Genomic DNA, 7975 nt, shown 5'->3' on the forward strand with positions numbered 1-7975 from the left:
AAAATCCTGGCTACAACAAAATTCCTAAACTCCTCTCAGGCAGTCCCATGGAAAACCTTCCAAATAATTTAGTAGCAAACAGGTGCTAGTAATTAGTAAGTAAATGGGCTTTTTATAGTGAGGCATACCTTCACTTTGTAGTGAAAGGGTGGTGAGGCTGAAGAGACACACACCACGCATGAAAGAACAGCCCTTGACCATCTCTTCATAGTTTTCTGGATCTTCTCTCACACTTGTTTTCACTAGGCATCACCTTGTGTGTTGAAGCCGCAGTCAGGAAAAAAAAAAAAAAACCAGTTAAGACACTGATGTGGTTTTGCAATCTATAAAGTGTACGTTACTGTATAAAGCACACATACACTTTATATGCCGAGGTGTGCATTACACTTTGTTATATACAGAACTTTTAACCTCTTTTCTACTTTATATATTTTTACTTTAAATATACGGGGTGTTTGGTCCGCTTGTATACGTCTGAGCACCATTTGTGTTCCTGGTGCCCATGGAGGTCAGAAGAAGGCATCTTCCATAGATCTGGGGGCTGTGAGCCACTGTGTGGATGCTGGGAATCAAACCTAAGTCCTCTGAAAGAGCAGCTGTGCTCTTAACCCTTGAGCCATCTCTCTAGTCCTCCACTTAGTCTCAATCTTACTCTTTCATTTGCTGTCTCAGGTACAATCCATATGGGTATTATGGATATATGTATAATGGAATTGTATAGACCACAAACCTGTGAATTGTAGAATAAGTGACAATGAATTTATGCTCTTGTTTTTACATTAAAAGGACTTGCTATGCTATATAGTTTAAGACTGGGACTTAATTTTAACATAAATCGAAACATCTTACTAGATAGATGTGGAGGGGCTGGATATCTTCTGTATGGGGGGAACTAAATAAGCTAAGGAGGTGGTAGTCATCATCAAACCCCTGAATTATGGCACTCAGGGTTTTCTAGAGCAGTGGATCCCAACCTTCTTGGGTGTCAAGACCCTATCTCAGGGTCATATATCAGATAGCTCAGATATCAGATATTTACACTACAATTCATAACAGTAGTAAAATTACAGTTATGAAGTAGCAATGAAATCCTTTTATGCTTGGGGTCATTACAACATGAGGAACTAAAGGGTCACAGCATTAGAATGTGAGAATCCACCACTGGCCTAGCAAAGCCTTATGAGCCCAGGTGTGTAATATCGGAGAGATTAGAAGGCTATCAGATGGAAAACACAGGAAGTGTGAAAGTCTTCCATATGTTTGGCTATTTCCCCAAAAGAATCCATTGTATATGGTTCTGAAACATAATTGCAAGCAATGTCAATAGATCACTAACTTTGCATGTTCTTCATAGTATTTTATGAACACAAATAAATCAATAAAGCAAATTTTAAAGGAAAATACTGAGATAACCAACTGGGAGTGGGGCTTGCAACTTTTAAACTTCATAAAGCATTGCCAGGTTGCTCCCCAGTTTCTGAAGATGGGTGACTACAAGGCAGAGACCTTGTAGAAAGTGATGAGAAAGTATTGGCATCTACAGAGAGAAAGATAGCGCAAGGAGCAAAGTACTTTAGTGGACACTAAGTGGACACTAGGGCATTTCCCAGACTCTGGTTCTGTCAGACAGTGCCAGGAACTTCAAATCGCAGCCCTGCAGTCTCAGTCTCCATCAACCTTGACTTGTTTCTGGTTGTCGTTCATGGTCACTGCTAAAAAGACTTCTTTCCTGTCCATGTTTATTTTACCCTGGCATCTCCCCCTCTTGGCCATCATTTGAATTACATTCTTCTTTCCATTCATGTTTTCTGTTCTGATTCATTTGATTGTTCCTGGTTCTCATATTTTAATATTTAATTGTGACTTCTCAACATTAGCTCAGTTCCTGAACACAGTATTGCTAGTTAATCCGCTGGTGTTGACTATTGTTCTCCCGCACACTGTATCATCTGCTGGCTGTTACTGTACCACCTTCCTCATATTACTCATGGTAGGAAGGGCTTTCTTCTGAAACAATGGGAGGAAAGGGTGAGACCAATGATGATTCAATGAGAGAGCACAGAATTACTGCATGGGGGATTAAGAATCTGGTTTTAGAGCAGACGAAATGTCTCAGTGGGCTGGAAAGCTGCTTGCCACACAACCCCAGCAAACGGAAGTCATGAAGGTAGAAGGAAAGGACAGATTCTCCACAGGCACTTGTGGAGACTATCTGAAATTTGGAAGATTTCACTTTCATGTCATCAAGTAATGTAATGAATCTCAGATGTTGTGTACAATTATAATTCTTTTTGTCATGAGGGTCTGATTTGGAGTAGGGATTTACTTTCTTTCTAGTCTGTGCAGTTTAAGATTGGATGTCTGCACTGAAGTCAACAATCAATCTGTGCTCCCTATTATTTTCTCAATAATGATGAAATTAAATCAATTAGTTAAAAGTCAAGATATAACCCAGAACACTGTGAGCTATTGTTTTATACATTAATTCATGTGACAACATTTATTCCTGAAGGATTGTTTATTGTAGGTGACTGGCACTGTGGTCTTGTGCTTTGATTCAATATAAATGACATAAATACCCTAGGAATGTATACAATCTTCTGGAGACTCCTTTAATCAATAACAAGAACACTTAACATGTTAGGGATTCTGACTTTCCTGATAGGGGACATAGGTTTGTCAACAAGAGGAAATGGAGGGGTGATTCCTAGCCATCCTGGTCCATTATGTCATAGTTTCAGCCAGAGTCTAAATGGATGTGTCCCCCAAAAACTTATATAAAAATGAATTCCTAATCCTGGGGTTTGGGTGAGAACTGTCCCCCCCACACGTTCAGATATTTGAACTTGGTTCTCCATGGCACTGTTTGGGCAGAAAGTGGGACCTTGCTAGAGCAAGTACATTATTAATATGGTCTCTAAGAGTTTATAACCTTTTCCTGCTTCCAGTTTTCTCTCCCTCTGCTTTTTGCTTCAACTGCTGGCTGCCCTTCCTTGCTGGTCATAATGGACTCACCAAAATTCCTTCTCTTAAACAAAATTTCTTCTCTTTTTTATTTTCTAAATAGTGTGGCATCTGACTTTCTTTTAACTGTCAATAATTTTCACTTTGTTTTTCCTTTTTTATCTTCTCACATGTACCAAATAAATATGCATAATTTAGAGAATATACATAAAGAAATTGTGGAGACGCTGGAAAAATGAAAATAACTTTTAGTTTGTTATCACTATAGTCTGCTTATGTTCTTATATAACTTATATGGTTTAGTATATAGGCCTGAAGAGATCACTACTTTGCCAAACAAGCTGCTGTCCTTAGAATCCGGAGAGGGTGGAGGTTACCTGCCTCCCATCTGGAGATTAAGGAGGATTAACGGACAAAACTAAGTGTGGATAATAACAGCTAAGACATTGTTAGCCAGATTCTTTCATTATAATGTTAAAGGCAGAGGATGACTGAGTATTGTTTAAAGCAATGGTAAAATGTCCTTTTCTAGTAAATCTGCCCAGCTAGAAGCTAAGAAACAGTTCATTCCTGTCTACAAAAAGAAACCAGCAACCTCTCATGGCTGTCCTCTAAATTGATTTGAATTGTCTTGAATATTAAAACATTTAAGGTATCTTCTTATTGTCCCTGGAAAAGGACCAATAATAATAATTTTTATCTTGACTTTTTTTTCAAAAAGCACTATAGAAATATTTCTTAACAGGTTGATTGCCAAAGGGCCCTGACACATCCACTTGTGCATACGCAAGCTCTCATTGAGCATGACGCATGCGGACTGACATGAAGACAGTAATGACAAAAACCCTGGTGTGTGCTGTACAGAAGCCTACTGTAGCACGTAAGCAACTAGAGAACTGTGTGGGGAAAGTGTTATAGAACTATCTACTCGGCAAATGGATAGAACAAGAAAAAAATCCTCCTGAGTTTGGTAGCCCCACCCAGAAAAGACAAACACAGTATGTACTCACTCATAGGTGGTTACTACCTGTAAAGCAAAGGATAACCAGACCAAAATCCACAGTTGCAGAGAAGCTGGGTAACAAGGAGGACCCTAAGAGGGACACATGGATCACCCCAGAAATAGATGAGATCTTCTGGGTGAACTCTCAGGGGGAGAGGATGGAGATGAGGACCTGAGGGAACAGGATGGTCCAGTTGAGGGAGGGATGTAGTGAAGGAGCAAAGAAAGAGATATCCTGATAATGGGGATTGTTACAGGAGTGGGAATAAACCTGATGCTATGGAAATTTTCCCGAATCCACAAGGATGACCCCAACTGAGACTGCACTACCAGTTGTGGAGAGGGTGCCCGAACTGGCCTTCCCCTGTAATCAGATTGGTGACGATCCTGTCATCATAGACCGTTCATTCAGTAACTGATGGAAGCAGATGCAGAGATCCACATCCAAGCACACATTGACTAAATAAAACACATAGTGACATCAATTGACTTCAAAACTTCCCATACATCTACAATAAAGACTGTGCTGTCTGGGAAAGAATAAAGAGATCAAAGGCACATCAGAGGAAAACTTAGAAATAAAAACGGGAGTGTTTGATATCCTGGCTGGAGAGCTCTGCTCTCTAGGCCTGTACCCCTGGTCTGCCCCAACGCATGGCACCCACAGAAAAAAATTCATCTTTGTGACAACTTTAAACAACAGATTTATGTAATTTAAAAAAAAATATTTATTCTTTATGTATAGTGTTTTGCCTGCATGTACACCTGGATGCCAGAAGAGGGCACCAGATTACAGATTACAGGTGTTTGTGAGCCAACATGTGGGTATTGAACTCAGGACCTCTGGAAGAACAGCCAGTTCTCTTAACCTTTGAGCCATCTCTACAATATAATTATTTTTATTCTGAGCATGACCTAAAATAAGTTGACCTGTTACTCAAAGTAGATTACTTGGTGACCATGAAATGAGGATGTTCCCTAAGATTGTGTTGGAGTAGATAAAGTTGGAATCAAGATAGAAATCCATGAATACTCCAATAAGAATCTTTAGGAGACAGGTCTCACTCTGCAGAGGGACCACAGGTATACTTTGTCATGCCTCTTACTACTGTAGTTCATAGGGTTCACAGCTGGGTAAAACTGTTCATGACTGCTCCCCTAGCTGTTTAATGCAAAACCTTCTGGTACTATGAGAACTAGCAATAGGAAGGAAACTTATTCATTCATACCAACTTGATTTCCCATGTGATGAAAGTTTGTAGTGTCTTTAGTAATGAGGTTCAACAGCACATTTCCCTGTGTTTACTTCAAACATCCTAGTGTTGTTTATCCTTCTATCCACCCTCTGTCCTACCCTCCCTTACCTCTCCCTACTTAAACCTTCCATTATCTCTGTTGTCACCTTCATATTACCTGTGTTCTACTTCCTCCTTTATCTTAAATCCTTTCTTCTCCATCCCTTTCTAGTTTCATGAATGCTATAGATTCTCCAAGATACAAGTCAAAAGACTTCATGTTAAGATCAACGTATGCATAAGACCCTGAAATGTTTGTCTTGTTTACCTCAGTCAGTATGTTCTCTAGCTCCATTTACCTGCAAATTTCATTTTTCTTTATAAAAGATTTCATATTTTCGCCGGGCGGTGGTGGCGCACGCCTTTAATCCCAGCACATGGGAGGCAGAGGCAGGTGGATCTCTGTGAGTTCGAGACCAGCCTGGTCTACAAGAGCTAGTTCCAGGACAGGCTCCAAAGCCACAGAGAAACCCTGTCTCGAAAAACCAAAAAAAAAAAAAAAAAAAGATTCCATATTTTCTTTTTATTTATTTATTTATTATTTATTATGTATACAATATACTTTCTGTGTGTATGCTTGCAGGCCAGAAGAGGGCACCACCAGACCTCATTACAGATGGTTGTGAGCCACCATGTGGTTGCTGGGAATTGAACTCAGGACCTTTGGAAGAGCAGGGAATGCTCTTAACCACTGAGCCACCTCTCCAGCCCCCCATATTTTCTTTATTTACCAGTTGATGGACACTTAGGCTGTTTCCATGTACAGCAGTTGTGAGGAGAACAGTTAACAAGGGTCAGCACGTACCTCTGTAGCACAAACAGAGTCCTTTGGGTGCATGCCCAGGAATGGTACAGCTGAGCCGTGTGGTAGACCTATTTTTAGCTTTTTATTTTAATTACTACATTTATTTACGTGTGTGTATGCATGTGCTACATGTATGAATGGTAAGTCTACTTACAGTAGTCCATTCTTTCCCTCCATTTTGTGGGTCACAGGAATTGAGTTGGCAGCAAGTACTTTTACCCTTTAAGCTATCTTCCCAGGTCCCATTTCTAACTTTTATTAATGATTCCCCACAGTTTCCACAGTAGGTGCACCAATTTTCACTTCCACCCATAATGCATGAGGGTTTCGTGTTCCCCACATCCTCACCAACAATCTTTGTCTCTTGCAATTCTGAATGGGATAACATGAAATCTCAAAGTAGCCAGACTGGTTGCAGATGTTTAATCCCAGTACTTGAAAGGCAGTTTACATATATGTAAGAAAATCCCATCTTCAAATCTTATTTGAAGAAACGTTTGACCAAATTAAAAAATTAACAGAGGGAAAATTTTCCTGGTGACTAGTATAAACTAAGGACTAAGACAGCAACTAACAGATTTTAATTTTACTTCCAAGGTATCAAATGAAAACGCTTTGCTTTTCCTCTAACTTACTGTATTATGTTCTTCAGGGAAACCTCCAAAGCAAATGTCAAACTTGTTTGAGGTACCCCAATGCAGTTTTCAAGACTGTGCTAAGGTATAAGTCTGAAGTTACATGAAGGAGTAGGCAATTGGAAGGGGCTGTCTTAAATCACAGTGACCATTACCCAGGGACAGCACAGTCCCTGTTACTCCTGAGACTCATGTGTCTGTGGGTACCACCACACCCCAGTGTTATGTGACTCTCTTTTTATGTGATTTATTCAGGGGGTTGCATGTTTTGTTAGGTTGGTGTGATTTTCCAGGCATGCTTCCACACTGTCTCAAAATCAAAACAAAAAGGCAATGCAATTAGTGACTGTGGCCACCCACATGAATTCTCTAGGAATTGCTTAAACTAATCTCACTTACAGAAGTAGTTGAGAAATCATTGTTGGCTGTGTGTGTAGTTATTTTTTAAGCCTCAAGATAAAAAGAAAACAGTTGTAGCGTACACATGAGCAGATTTGTATAAGTTGGAATTTTAACTCTAACTTTTTTATATAAAAACTTTCTGGCAACCAAACTGGCAAAGACAGGTTTTCTCCTCGACAGTAGAGACACAAATGTCTAGAGGAAAGAAGGCATAGTCACCTAAAAAAAAAATCCCATAATTAGCATATTTATAGTCATCATCTTACACAAATATTGTTTCTGCAGGCTGAGAACATTCAGAATCCTCTCTACTAACCATTTGAAAATATCAGTAGGTTTTATTAATTACAGTCATCCAACTTTGTGATAAACGACTAAAACTTCCTGATAACATTGTACAATGCATACATGAACCAGAACTTTAGACTATACCCTGAAAATGTGCAGAAATATGTGTCCATCATAACTAAACACATTCAAAGGAAGAAGTTGAATGGTGCTCTTTTTCAAAGCCTTGGAGCCAATGTTGAAAACTGGAATTCGTCTTTAGCTTTTCTTCATTTATATTTACTCTCCCCCATCCCTCGCCACCCCGACTCTGTGTGTGTGTGTGTGTGTGTGTGTGTGTGTGTGTGTGTGTGCTCTCGCGCATACACATTGGGGAGGGTGAGTCTAGAGGTTGACATTAGATGTCTTCCTCAATTGCTTCTCTTACTTGCTTTGAGACAGGCTCTCTCACCAAACCTGAAGCTCACAGATTCAGCTAGTCTAGTTAGACACTGAGTCCAAGATCTGCCTGTCTTCTGTCCTATCTTCCCTCTAAGTACTGGGATTACAGACAGAAACCACACCTGATTTTTTTTTTTTTTTT

Source organism: Alexandromys fortis, unplaced genomic scaffold, assembly GCF_014885135.2.
Source record: "Alexandromys fortis isolate MF-2015 unplaced genomic scaffold, M_Fortis_MF-2015_v1.1 scaffold_0, whole genome shotgun sequence".
Classification (NCBI taxonomy): domain Eukaryota; kingdom Metazoa; phylum Chordata; class Mammalia; order Rodentia; family Cricetidae; genus Alexandromys; species Alexandromys fortis.